Raw genomic sequence first — 15,959 nt, 5'->3', positions numbered from 1 at the left:
CCTTTGATCCAGATTCTATGAACTTTCTTATATGGTTAAATCAACTTGAATATATAGTCGATTATATGCATATAAAAAATAATATGAAGGTGACATTTTTATTAAGTTTAATTAACACAGTGGCTCATTCGCAAATTCTGCGAAAAGTTGCACCAGCCAATCCACGTGATCTTCCATACGAAGTGCTTATATCCCATTTAGAGCAATCATACGGAGTTTATCAAGGAGAGTGGGCAGCAAACTATCGTTTTGTAAATCGAATTCAATTTCTCGGTGAAAGTTTTCTACAGTACGTAAATGCTTTAATGAAAATTTTAAGTAAAGCCAGTATTTTCCTGAAAAATGATGGAAACCTGACAGTACGATTGATGAATGGAATACGTAATAATAAAATGAAAACCATATTACGTAATTTCTCGAATTTACCACTTTCTAGAGCAATAGTTATCGTCGCGCAATTCGAACTTCAAAAAATTTTAACTAGTCCGTATTAAGTACTCAGGACATAGTTCTGAACTGGAAAGCATACTGACAGAAAATAATCAAAATACAAGACAAGGGAATATATCCTGCTGCATTTATACAATGACCGATAATTTTAACTTAGTCGATTCCATGAAGTTTCTCTTTTAATCAAATAACCTCAAAATATTACAAAATTCTCTGCAAGTGGAAAAAGTATTTATTTATAATCTGATTGTTTTATAGTATATGATAAAACTAGTGAACTTTATTTATATTGTTATCTTAGTTAAGATAAAAAGAAAACATGTAATGAAACTGTGTTATTTTTTGTAGAACAATAATTTTAAACGTAAACGCAATGATAAAAAATTTTAATTCCTGATATCATGTCTATATTATATTTATATTTACGTTGTTAATTATATAATATTTATATTCTACTTTTACTTATTCTTTTATTCTACATTTTTTTATATATACAAAAAATGTAATATTATTTATCATTTATAAAAGTTCGGTAGATAAGAAAGAAAATTAGTAATTTTTCCATAAAATAATAATGTTATTATTAATAATAGTTTTATAACAAAACATACCGAATCTAATTAAAATTATTATATAAGGATAGCAGAATTAAACGAAACTGCTTAGATCATTTACATATCGATAGTTTATGCGACCCTACAAATAAACAAATGCATATCAAAATCTCATAGGTTCCAAGTTCAAAGAACATGTAATACGATCATAATCTTTAAAATATTATTAGGTTTACAGTAGCATGACATCTTCAGAAGGACAATAAACAAGAGTAAATCAAAATCCGTTTGGATTTGTCGATATTTAAATCTGTAATAGAGTGTAAACGGTTTATAATGTTGAAATAAATTGATACTTTTATCTAGAACACAGTTTCGATATTAATCAGAAATCTGCTTTCCCTTCTATTTAACAGTTAAGTTTAAATATAGAATTCATCACTGTTTATCAGACAGTCGGGATATAAGCTAGAACTTACGTATTATTCTTCTTGTTAAGTTTATAAATTTGTTGAAAATAACTTTCTAACTTCAATAAGAGATAGAAACTGTGATTCTTAACTCATGTGCATTAAACTAATAATTTTAATTATAAAAGCATTGAAATATTTCGAAAATTAAAGAGGTTTTTTAAAATTTATTACTAAAAGTATAGAATGTTTATAAGTAAAAGTGAAATAAAGGAAACTAGAAAGAAGTTTCCATAAGTTATCAAATTATTTTCAATAAAAATCAAAAGTGTTCATCTGTCAATTAAAGAATAAGTGATTGCACGTGATGGCTCACTTTGAAATGAGTACAACGATGGATGCAGCAAAAATAGGAAAATCTTTACTCAAAAGTTTTGATCCAGATTCTATGAACTTTCTTAAATGGTTAAATCATTTCGATTATATAGTCGATATTTTACATATACCGAATAATGAAAAAGTTGAATTTTTAATAAGTGTATTAGAACCTCGGGCACTTTCGTTTATTGAAAAAAAATTAGATCCAACTAATCCACGTAATCTCTCATACGAAGAGCTTATAAATCAATTAGAGCAGTCATTCTCATTTTATCAGGGAGAATGGGCAGCCACCTATCGTTTTGTTTTTCGAGATCAATATATTTATGAAAGTATACCAGAATACGTGCTTGCTTTAAAGAAAATTTCTAGTAAAATCAGTCCTTTCCTTAGAAATAATAAAAGTATAATGAGACGATTCATAAATGGATTAAAAGACAAACATGCAAAAAGTGTATTGAATAGTTGCTTAGATTTAACTTTATCCAGAGCAGTAGCTATAGCCCAGCAAATGGAACTTCTTAAAATATTTTCTGAAATACATTAATTATTTTACAAAAAGTACTGAACTGGACAACATACTACTAGAAAATAAGCAAAATAGAAGACAAGGGAACGTATCCCGCTTAAGTTATACAATGACCGATAATTTTAACCTAATCAATTCTATGAAATTCCTCTTTATATAAAATAACCTCAAAATATTACGAAATTCTCTACGAGTATTCGTAAAAATAAGTTTTTATTTATAATGTGAATCGTTGCTTAGTATATAATAAAGCACGTTGACTTTATTTATATTGTTACCTAAATTAAGGTAAAAAGGAAAAGCATGTAATGAAACTGTATTTTTGACTATAAAACAATAATCTTAAACGTAAAAACTATGGTAAAAAATTTTGATTTATTTAATTCTTGATCTCATTTCTATATTATATTTATCTTTGTATATTCTTATACTTTTATTCTATATTTATTTATACAAAAGATGTAATATTATTTATCATTTATAAAAGTTCGGTAGATAAGAAGGAAAATTAGTAATTTTTCCATAAAATAATAATATTATTATTAATAATAGTTTTATAAAAAAAAATACCGAATCTAATGAAAATTATTATATAAGGATAGCAGAATTAAACGAAACTGCTTAGATTATTTATTTATCGATAGTTTATGCGACCCAATTAATAAACAAATGCGTATCAAAATATTAAAGTTTCAAAGTGAAAAAAATATGTTATACGATTGCAATTTTTTAAATTTCAATAAGTTGCCAATTGCATTGTATCATTAGAAAGACAAGAAACAAGAATAAATAGATATCTGATGGCATACGTCAACGTTTAAATTCAATACATTGTAAACTATTTATAATGATGAAATAAAATTGCTCCTTTAATCAAGGACACATTTTATATACCAAATATCGCTGTAATACGTCGCACTTCATTTAGCAGTTAAGTTTAAATACAGAATCGATCACTGCCTATCAGACGGTCAGAATATAAGCTAAAACTTTCGCATTTTTATTCTTATCAACAATATGCAATCGTAGACAAAACTATCCCCTACAAATCGACACTCTGATTTTTCTCTTATGCATTAAAAAAATCATTCTTATTATAAAGCATTAAATTTGTTAAACAAAGAAATAAGTTTTTAAAGTTCATTAAGAAAAGTATACAACGTAAGTGAAGGTGAAACAAGGAAACGAAAAAAGGAGTCTTAACAATTTATTAAATTACGTGTTAAAAATATTCGAAAGCTTTTATTTGTCAATTAAATAATGTGCGCAATGAGTGTAATAACGAATTCAGTAATTGAAGGAACCTGTTTTCTCAAATATTTCGATCCGGAATCTATGGACGTTCTTAAATGGATAAATAGTTTTGAATATCTGATCGATATTTGTCAAATACCAAATGAAAGAAAGGCTGAATTGTTATTAAATTATTTGGAACCTACAGCTCTTAACAATTTTAGATCTAAAGTATCTCCCGTCAATTTACGTAATCTTTCATACGATGAGCTTATATCCAAATTAGAGACTTGTTTCTCAGATTGTGATGGAGAGTGGGCAGGAAACTATCGTTTTTTACATCGAGATCAATTTTTTGGTGAAAGTGTACCACATTACGTCCTTGCTTTAAGAAAGTTATCTAGTAAAGGCAGTTATATCATTCGACATCCTTCAAATTTAATGGTACGATTCATAAACGGATTAAGAGACGAAACCATCAAATTTTTGTTGCTTCATACAGAAAATTTAACATTTGCTAGAGCAGTAGCTTTGGCTCAGCAATTGGAACTTCATGCAATTGCAAATGAAATAAATTAAGTATTTTTACAAGTCTACTCAATTGGTCAACGTATTGACCAGGAAAATAAACAAAATACAAGACAAAGGAATGTATCCCGCTATTGTTATACAATTATTGTTAATTTTATCCTAGTTGATTTCATGAAATTTCTTATTATTTTTTTTTTAATTGAATGACACGTTATAACATTACGAAATCATCTACGAATACGAAAAGTTTTTATTTAAAATATGATTTGTTACGTAGAATATGATAAAACATGTTGACATTATTAATATTGTTACCTATGTTAAAAAGAAAAAGCATCCTATGAAATTGTGTTTTTGTCGGTAAACAATAACATTACTTACTATCGCATGATAAAAATTTTAATTCTTGATATCATGTCTAGATTAAATTTATAATTATATATTTACTTTTACATATATATTCTATATTTATTTATACTTTTATTAATTTATATAGAAGATGTAATAGTATTTATCATTTTGTAAAAGTTCGTTAAGCAATAAAGAAAATTTGTATAATTTTTCCTTTAAAAAAATTTTATTATTATTTTTAAATAATAGTTTTCCAAAAAATTACGGAATCTAATTAAAATTTGTATGTAAAGATAGTAGAATTAAACGAAACTGCTTAGATTATTTTATATGGAAAGTTTAGATGACCATAGTAATAAACAAATCCGTATAAAAATATCAAAGGTTCGAAGTGCAAAGAATTTATTGTACGATTATAATTTTTAAAACTCATTAAGTTGAGAAAAGAATAGAATATTCAGATGACTAAAATATAAGAAAATATCGTTAATTGTTGACATATGTGGTTGGTAAATATAGAATAAACTGTAAACTGTTTATAAAGCTGAAAAAATATGATACTTCAATCCATGACACATTATAAACAGTAAATATCGTTAATCTGCTTCTCCTTCTATTTATCAATTAAGTTTAAATATTGAATTCATCACCGTCAATATCACGATCAGTATATAAGCTGCAACTATCGTATTGTAATTCTTGTTAAGTTTAGAAATTTGTTAAAAAATCGTTCAATCTTCAATAAGAAATAGTGAGTCTTAACTCATTGCATAAACTAATAATTCTAAGTTAAAAGATTTGAGATAATATTTCATAAATTAAAAATCTTTTTAAAATTCATTGCCAAAAGTATATAGTGTATATCTGTGAAGGTTAAACAAACAAAACAAGAAAACAGTTTTCACAAGTTGTCGAATTAATTTCTAATAAAATTAAAAGCGGCAATTTTTTAATTAAAAAATAAGTGCAATGAGTACAATGGCGAAATTAGTACGAATAGGAACCTCTTTTCTTAAATGTTATGACCCGGAATCTATGGACTTTCTTAAATGGTTAAACCATTTTGAATTTATAATCGATTTCACGCATATAAAAAATAATGTGAAGGTTGAATTTTTATTAAGCGTAATGAACCCAATGGCTCATTCGCATATTCAGAAAAAAGTAGCACCAGCTAATCCACTTGATCTTCCATACGAAGTGCTTATATCCCATTTTGAGGAATTGTACGGACTTTTTCAGGGAGAGTGGGCAGCAAACTATCGTTTTGTGTTGCGAGATCAGTTTACCGGTGAAAGTATTCTACAATACGAACATACTTTAAGGAGAATTTTAAATAATGCTAGTCCTTTTCTAAAAAATAATGAAAGCTTAATGATACGATTTGTAAATGGATTAAAAGACAATAAGACGAGAAGATTATTGCGTAATTGGGATAATTTAACGCTAGAAAAAGCAATAATTGTCGCAGCGCAATTAGAATTTAATCCACTTCCGAGTTAAACAAATTAACTACTCAACGAAAAATATTCAATTGAACGACGAATTGTCAGAAAGATAAACATAATACAAGAAAAGGAAATATATACTGAAACGGTTATACATTTACCGATAATTTTAACCTTGAGATTTTATAAAGTTTCTCGTTTAAACGAATGACACGTTATAACATTACGAAATTATATACTAGTACGAAAAGTTTTCAATTAAAGTAATTATTGTTACGCAGAATATGATAAAAAATATTGATTTTATTTACATTGTTACCCATGTTAAGGTAATAAGAAATGGTATTCAATGAAACTGTACTTTTGTCGGTAAACCATAACCTAATTTACTAGCGAATGATCAATAATTTTAATTCATGATATCATTTAAATATTATATTTACATTTTTATACTTATACTTTTGTTCTAAATTACTTTATTTTTTTATATTAGTTAATACTATAGATATAATATTATTTATCATTTGTAAAAGTTCGATAAGTAATAAGGAAAAATTAATAAATTTTTCTGTAAAAGTTTTATTATTTTTTATAATATAATAGTTCTCTAAATATATTACCGAATTTAATTAAATTTTTATATAATGATAGTAGCATTAAACGACACTGACTAAATAATTTATGTAAGAAAAGTCTATGCGGCCCTACTAATAAACAAATGTGTATCAAAATATCAAAGGTTCGAAGTGCAAAAAATTGTTTTTTATAATTTTTAAAAATTTTATTGAGTTAACAAAAGTAAGGAATTTTCAAATGACTAATAAATAAGAAAATATCGATAATTTTTGGTAAATGTCGATAATTAAAACTACAATGAAATGTAAACAGTTTATAATGCCGAAATAAATTAACACTTTAATCAAGGACATATCTGAAATATTAAATATCGTTATTTTGCCTCTCATTCTATTATTGAATTCATCACTGTCAATAACACGATCAGCATATAAGCAACAAATTTCTTATTTTAATTCTCGTTAAGTTTAAAAAATTAGTTCACTAATCTTTCTATGTTTAATAAGAAACTATGATTCTTAATTCAAGTGCATTAAACTGATTATTCTAAGCTAAAAGAGTTGAAATAATATTTCATAAATTAAAAAGGATTTTATAATTCATTGCAAAAAGTATATAGTGTTTATCTGTGAAGGTTAAACAAATAAAACAAGAAAACAGTTTTTCCAAGTTGTCGAATTAATTTCTATAAAAATCAAAAGCGTTAATTGCTTAATTGAAAAAAGGTGCAATGAATGGAATAAGGGAATTAATACATATGGGAAACTTTTTTATTAAAAGTTTTGATCCGGAATCAATAGACTTTCTTTTATGGTTAAATCAATTTGAATATATAGTCGATTTCATGCATATACAAAATAATATGAAAGTTGAATTTTTATTAAGTTTAATGCTCCCAATGGCTCGTTCGCATGTTCAGCGAAAAGTTGCACCAATTAATCCACGTGATCTTCCATACGAAGTGCTTATATCCAAATTCGAAGAATTGTACTGACCTTTTCAGGGAGAGTGGGCAGCAAACTATCGTCTTGTGTATCGAAATCAATTTCTCAGTGAAAATGTTTTACAGTACGTAATTGCTTTAAATAAAATTTTAAGTAAAGCCAGTATTTTCCTAAAAAGTGATTCAAGCCTGTTAGTTCAAATTATAAATGGAATAAGTAATGATGAAATGAAAACAATATTACGTAATTGCACGAATTTACCACTTGCTAAAGCAATAGTTATCGTCGCGCAATTCGAACTTCAAAAAATTTTAACTGAACCGAATTAAGTACTCAGGATATAGTACTGAACTGGAAAACATATTGACAGAAAATAATCAAAATATGCAAAATGCAGTTGTACAATGACCATAATTTTAACCTAGTCGATTCTATGAAGTTTCTCTTTTAATCGAATAACCTCAAAATATTACGAAATTTTCTGCAAGTGGAAAAAGTATTTATTTATAATCTAATAGATGTATAGTATATGATAAAACACGTGAACTTTATTTTTTTATTTTATATTAGTTAAGAAAAAAAGAAAACATATACTGAAACTGTGTTATTATCTGTGGAACAATAATTTTAAACGTAAACGCAATAATAAAAAATTTTAATTCCTGATATCATGTCTATATTATATTTATATTTACGTTGTTAATTATATAATATTTATATTCTACTTTTACTTATTCTTTTATTCTACATTTTTATATATACAAAAAATGTAATATTATTTATCATTTATAAAAGTTCGGTAGATAAGAAAGAAAATTAGTAATTTTTCCATAAAATAATAATGTTATTATTAATAATAGTTTTATAACAAAACATACCGAATCTAATTAAAATTATTATATAAGGATAGCAGAATTAAACGAAACTGCTTAGATCATTTACATATCGATAGTTTATGCGACCCTACAAATAAACAAATGCATATCAAAATCTCATAGGTTGCAAGTTCAAAGAATATGTAATACGATCATAATCTTTAAAATATTATTAGGTTTACAGTAGCATGACATCTTCAGAAGGACAATAAACAAGAGTAAATCAAAATTCGTTTGGATTTGTCGATATTTAAATCTACAATACAGTGTAAACGGTTTATAATGTTGAAATAAATTGATACTTTTATCTAGGACACAGTTTAAATATTAATCAGATATCTGCTTTTCCTTCTATTTAACAGTTAAGTTTAAATATTGATTTCATCACTGTCAATAACGCGACCAGGACATAACCTACAACCTTCTTATTGTAGGTCTTGCTAAGTTTATAAATTTGTTAAAAAATCGTTAAATCTTCGATACGAAACTGTGATTCTTAACTCAAGTGCATTAAACTTATAATTCTAAGCTGAAAGGGTTGAAATAATATTTCATAAATTAAAAAAGATTTTATAATTCATTGCAAAAAGTATATAGTGTTTATCTGTGAAGGTTAAACAAATAAAACAAGAAAACAGTTTTTCCAAGTTGTCGAATTAATTTCTATAAAAATCAAAATCGTTAATTGTTTAATTGAAAAAAAGGTGCAATAAGTAGTATGACGGAATTAATAAGTTTGGGAAGCATTTTACTTAAACCCTTTGATCCAGATTCTATGAACTTTCTTATATGGTTAAATCAACTTGAATATATAGTCGATTATATGCATATAAAAAATAATATGAAGGTGACATTTTTATTAAGTTTAATTAACACAGTGGCTCATTCGCAAATTCTGCGAAAAGTTGCACCAGCCAATCCACGTGATCTTCCATACGAAGTGCTTATATCCCATTTAGAGCAATCATACGGAGTTTATCAAGGAGAGTGGGCAGCAAACTATCGTTTTGTAAATCGAATTCAATTTCTCGGTGAAAGTTTTCTACAGTACGTAAATGCTTTAATGAAAATTTTAAGTAAAGCCAGTATTTTCCTGAAAAATGATGGAAACCTGACAGTACGATTGATGAATGGAATACGTAATAATAAAATGAAAACCATATTACGTAATTTCTCGAATTTACCACTTTCTAGAGCAATAGTTATCGTCGCGCAATTCGAACTTCAAAAAATTTTAACTAGTCCGTATTAAGTACTCAGGACATAGTTCTGAACTGGAAAGCATACTGACAGAAAATAATCAAAATACAAGACAAGGGAATATATCCTGCTGCATTTATACAATGACCGATAATTTTAACTTAGTCGATTCCATGAAGTTTCTCTTTTAATCAAATAACCTCAAAATATTACAAAATTCTCTGCAAGTGGAAAAAGTATTTATTTATAATCTGATTGTTTTATAGTATATGATAAAACTAGTGAACTTTATTTATATTGTTATCTTAGTTAAGATAAAAAGAAAACATGTAATGAAACTGTGTTATTTTTTGTAGAACAATAATTTTAAACGTAAACGCAATGATAAAAAATTTTAATTCCTGATATCATGTCTATATTATATTTATATTACGTTGTTAATTATATAATATTTATATTCTACTTTTACTTATTCTTTTATTCTACATTTTTTTATATATACAAAAATGTAATATTATTTATCATTTATAAAAGTTCGGTAGATAAGAAAGAAAATTAGTAATTTTTCCATAAAATAATAATGTTATTATTAATAATAGTTTTATAACAAAACATACCGAATCTAATTAAAATTATTATATAAGGATAGCAGAATTAAACGAAACTGCTTAGATCATTTACATATCGATAGTTTATGCGACCCTACAAATAAACAAATGCATATCAAAATCTCATAGGTTCCAAGTTCAAAGAACATGTAATACGATCATAATCTTTAAAATATTATTAGGTTTACAGTAGCATGACATCTTCAGAAGGACAATAAACAAGAGTAAATCAAAATCCGTTTGGATTTGTCGATATTTAAATCTGTAATAGAGTGTAAACGGTTTATAATGTTGAAATAAATTGATACTTTTATCTAGAACACAGTTTCGATATTAATCAGAAATCTGCTTTCCCTTCTATTTAACAGTTAAGTTTAAATATAGAATTCATCACTGTTTATCAGACAGTCGGGATATAAGCTAGAACTTACGTATTATTCTTCTTGTTAAGTTTATAAATTTGTTGAAAATAACTTTCTAACTTCAATAAGAGATAGAAACTGTGATTCTTAACTCATGTGCATTAAACTAATAATTTTAATTATAAAAGCATTGAAATATTTCGAAAATTAAAGAGGTTTTTTAAAATTTATTACTAAAAGTATAGAATGTTTATAAGTAAAAGTGAAATAAAGGAAACTAGAAAGAAGTTTCCATAAGTTATCAAATTATTTTCAATAAAATCAAAAGTGTTCATCTGTCAATTAAAGAATAAGTGATTGCACGTGATGGCTCACTTTGAAATGAGTACAACGATGGATGCAGCAAAAATAGGAAAATCTTTACTCAAAAGTTTTGATCCAGATTCTATGAACTTTCTTAAATGGTTAAATCATTTCGATTATATAGTCGATATTTTGCATATACCGAATAATGAAAAAGTTGAATTTTTAATAAGTTTATTAGAACCTCGGGCACTTTCGTTTATTGAAAAAAAATTAGATCCAACTAATCCACGTAATCTCTCATACGAAGAGCTTATAAATCAATTAGAGCAGTCATTCTCATTTTATCAGGGAGAATGGGCAGCCACCTATCGTTTTGTTTTTCGAGATCAATATATTTATGAAAGTATACCAGAATACGTGCTTGCTTTAAAGAAAATTTCTAGTAAAATCAGTCCTTTCCTTAGAAATAATAAAAGTATAATGAGACGATTCATAAATGGATTAAAAGACAAACATGCAAAAAGTGTATTGAATAGTTGCTTAGATTTAACTTTATCCAGAGCAGTAGCTATAGCCCAGCAAATGGAACTTCTTAAAATATTTTCTGAAATACATTAATTATTTTACAAAAAGTACTGAACTGGACAACATACTACTAGAAAATAAGCAAAATAGAAGACAAGGGAACGTATCCCGCTTAAGTTATACAATGACCGATAATTTTAACCTAATCAATTCTATGAAATTCCTCTTTATATAAAATAACCTCAAAATATTACGAAATTCTCTACGAGTATTCGTAAAAATAAGTTTTTATTTATAATGTGAATCGTTGCTTAGTATATAATAAAGCACGTTGACTTTATTTATATTGTTACCTAAATTAAGGTAAAAAGGAAAAGCATGTAATGAAACTGTATTTTTGACTATAAAACAATAATCTTAAACGTAAAAACTATGGTAAAAAATTTTGATTTATTTAATTCTTGATCTCATTTCTATATTATATTTATCTTTGTATATTCTTATACTTTTATTCTATATTTATTTATACAAAAGATGTAATATTATTTATCATTTATAAAAGTTCGGTAGATAAGAAGGAAAATTAGTAATTTTTCCATAAAATAATAATATTATTATTAATAATAGTTTTATAAAAAAAAATACCGAATCTAATGAAAATTATTATATAAGGATAGCAGAATTAAACGAAACTGCTTAGATTATTTATTTATCGATAGTTTATGCGACCCAATTAATAAACAAATGCGTATCAAAATATTAAAGTTTCAAAGTGAAAAAAATATGTTATACGATTGCAATTTTTTAAATTTCAATAAGTTGCCAATTGCATTGTATCATTAGAAAGACAAGAAACAAGAATAAATAGATATCTGATGGCATACGTCAACGTTTAAATTCACAATACATTGTAAACTATTTATAATGATGAAATAAAATTGCTCCTTTAATCAAGGACACATTTTATATACCAAATATCGCTGTAATACGTCGCACTTCATTTAGCAGTTAAGTTTAAATACAGAATCGATCACTGCCTATCAGACGGTCAGAATATAAGCTAAAACTTTCGCATTTTTATTCTTATCAACAATATGCAATCGTAGACAAAACTATCCCCTACAAATCGACACTCTGATTTTTCTCTTATGCATTAAAAAAATCATTCTTATTATAAAGCATTAAATTTGTTAAACAAAGAAATAAGTTTTTAAAGTTCATTAAGAAAAGTATACAACGTAAGTGAAGGTGAAACAAGGAAACGAAAAAAGGAGTCTTAACAATTTATTAAATTACGTGTTAAAAATATTCGAAAGCTTTTATTTGTCAATTAAATAATGTGCGCAATGAGTGTAATAACGAATTCAGTAATTGAAGGAACCTGTTTTCTCAAATATTTCGATCCGGAATCTATGGACGTTCTTAAATGGATAAATAGTTTTGAATATCTGATCGATATTTGTCAAATACCAAATGAAAGGAAGGCTGAATTGTTATTAAATTATTTGGAACCTACAGCTCTTAACAATCTTAGATCTAAAGTATCTCCCGTCAATTTACGTAATCTTTCATACGATGAGCTTATATCCAAATTAGAGACTTGTTTCTCAGATTGTGATGGAGAGTGGGCAGGAAACTATCGTTTTTTACATCGAGATCAATTTTTTGGTGAAAGTGTACCACATTACGTCCTTGCTTTAAGAAAGTTATCTAGTAAAGGCAGTTATATCATTCGACATCCTTCAAATTTAATGGTACGATTCATAAACGGATTAAGAGACGAAACCATCAAATTTTTGTTGCTTCATACAGAAAATTTAACATTTGCTAGAGCAGTAGCTTTGGCTCAGCAATTGGAACTTCATGCAATTGCAAATGAAATAAATTAAGTATTTTTACAAGTCTACTCAATTGGTCAACGTATTGACCAGGAAAATAAACAAAATACAAGACAAAGGAATGTATCCCGCTATTGTTATACAATTATTGTTAATTTTATCCTAGTTGATTTCATGAAATTTCTTATTATTTTTTTTTTAATTGAATGACACGTTATAACATTACGAAATCATCTACGAATACGAAAAGTTTTTATTTAAAATATGATTTGTTACGTAGAATATGATAAAACATGTTGACATTATTAATATTGTTACCTATGTTAAAAAGAAAAAGCATCCTATGAAATTGTGTTTTTGTCGGTAAACAATAACATTACTTACTATCGCATGATAAAAAATTTTAATTCTTGATATCATGTCTAGATTAAATTTATAATTATATATTTACTTTTACATATATATTCTATATTTATTTATACTTTTATATTAATTTATATAGAAGATGTAATAGTATTTATCATTTTGTAAAAGTTCGTTAAGCAATAAAGAAAATTTGTATAATTTTTCCTTTAAAAAAATTTTATTATTATTTATAATATAATAATTCTCTGCAAATATTACCGAATGTAATTAAAATATTTATGTAAAGATAATAACAGTAAACGAAACTGCTTAGATTATTTATATATTAATAGTATATGCGACCCTAGTAATAAACAAATGCGTATCAAAATATCAAATGTTCACAGTTCAAAGAATACATTGTACAATTATAATTTTTCAAATATTCAGTTTACAAAAGTATGAAATTTTCAGACAACTAATAAATAAGAAAACATCGATAATTGTTGGCATATGTCGATGTTTAAATCAACAATACATTGTAAACTGTTTATAATTTTGAAATAAAATTGATACTTTAATCAAGGACACATTTTAGGTGTTAAATATCGTCCCCTTTGCCTCTCCTTTCATTTAAATTTAACTACAGAATCGATCATTTTCTATCCAACAGTTAAGATATATATGTTAGAACGTTTATATCTTTATTACAGTTGACATTATGTAGTTGTGATAAAAATGTTTTTTTCAAAACATAAAACAAATAATTATTAGTAAAAAAACGTTAAAATCTTTAGAAACGAAATAAATTTTCTCAGTTCATTACGACAAAATATAAAGTGTTCGTTAGTGAAAGTGAAACAGAGGATCCTATAAAGTACTGTTGACGAGTAGTCAAATAAGGTGATATAAAAATCGAAGGCCTTTACTCGCAATAAAATGTCATCTGGAACAATGCAATTCGTGTTACACACAAACGTAGGACTATATATACTTGAACAATTTAATCCAGATACATTCGAGATTCTTGAATGGTTAAATTCATTTGAATATCTAATTGGTGCTGCGAAAATAGATGACGATGCCAAGGTTAAAACATTATTATATATGTTAAACGAATCGGTTTTTATGAGTATCAGTCAAAAATTAGCACCTTCCAACCCTTTCGATCTTTCATACGATGTACTTGTATCACATTTAGAAAATTCGTACTCATTTTTACACGACGAGTTAGCAGCCAACTATCGTTTTTTTATTCGGAACCAATTACCGCAAGAACCTATACAAAATTTCGTTCTTGCTTTAAGAAAATTATCTAGTAAATGCACTCCTGCATTGAAAACAAATGATAACCTAAAGGCTCGATTCATTGATGGATTATTTGACAAAGAAACTAAAGCTTTATTGGAAAATGATGAAAGCATGTCATTCGCTATGACAGTAGCTATAGCAAAGCAATGGGAACTTTTTAAGAATAAACAAAATGGGATATTATATTCCAAGTAAAACAATTTAATGCTACTTTATTTCACCGAAACATAAAGAAATACATTAGAAGGAATTATAATTGACATTACGGAATCCTCGAAGAACACCTAAATTTTTATTTGTAATGCAAATTATGATATATGCTTTGATAAAACAAATTAATTTATTTGATATTAGTAACTTTGTTAGGATAACGAGAAAATGTTTACAAGAAGCATGTGTTTTTATTTTAATACAATTATTCTGCACGTTATTGATATGATTAAAACTTTTAATTTTTTCATCTTATTTTTTTGTAACACTACATTGACGTTAATTGTCTGTTAATTGTAAGTGTTTTTTTAGACGAAAACGGAAAGTATTATTTGTTTGATTAAAATTTATTATTATTTATAGTAACTTTCCGTATGAAGACATAAATATACTGTTAACAATATATAAAGTATATATTCGTTTAAAATGATTTAGGATATATACATATGATATTATATTATATTATGTATTATTATTATTATTATTATTATATATATAGTTAACAGTGTATATTACATTTATAATTTTAATAAATATATAACCTATACCATCATCGTTTATTTTTAAATTCATAATTAACACGTATTTATTTTTTATTTCTAAAAATATGTATACTTCTACTCAAGTTATTGAAAAACTCAGAATGTATTAAGTATTTACCTAAGGATTAACATAACAAAAAGTCATGATTAGATATTTTAAAAATCTGAAATTGGAACTTGAACAAGAAAAATATGTAATAAGATATGCAGGAGTCAAGGTAATGTGAACAAGCAGCAGATTTACAATTTTTTCAAATATACTTTTAAATTTACACAGGTATATTATTTTTTTAAGGATCATAAACAACAATTACTGATTAACTGTTGCTAATTGTCAATTTTGAAATTCATAGTTTTCTACAAACTGCTTATAATGCTCAATCATATTGATACTTTAATAAAGAACATATTTTAAAGACTTAATATGTGCCTA

The sequence above is a fragment of the Polistes fuscatus genome, unplaced genomic scaffold (genome assembly GCF_010416935.1).
Source record: "Polistes fuscatus isolate 324 unplaced genomic scaffold, CU_Pfus_HIC Scaffold12, whole genome shotgun sequence".
NCBI lineage: Eukaryota > Metazoa > Arthropoda > Insecta > Hymenoptera > Vespidae > Polistes > Polistes fuscatus.
This window is presented reverse-complemented; position numbering follows the sequence as displayed.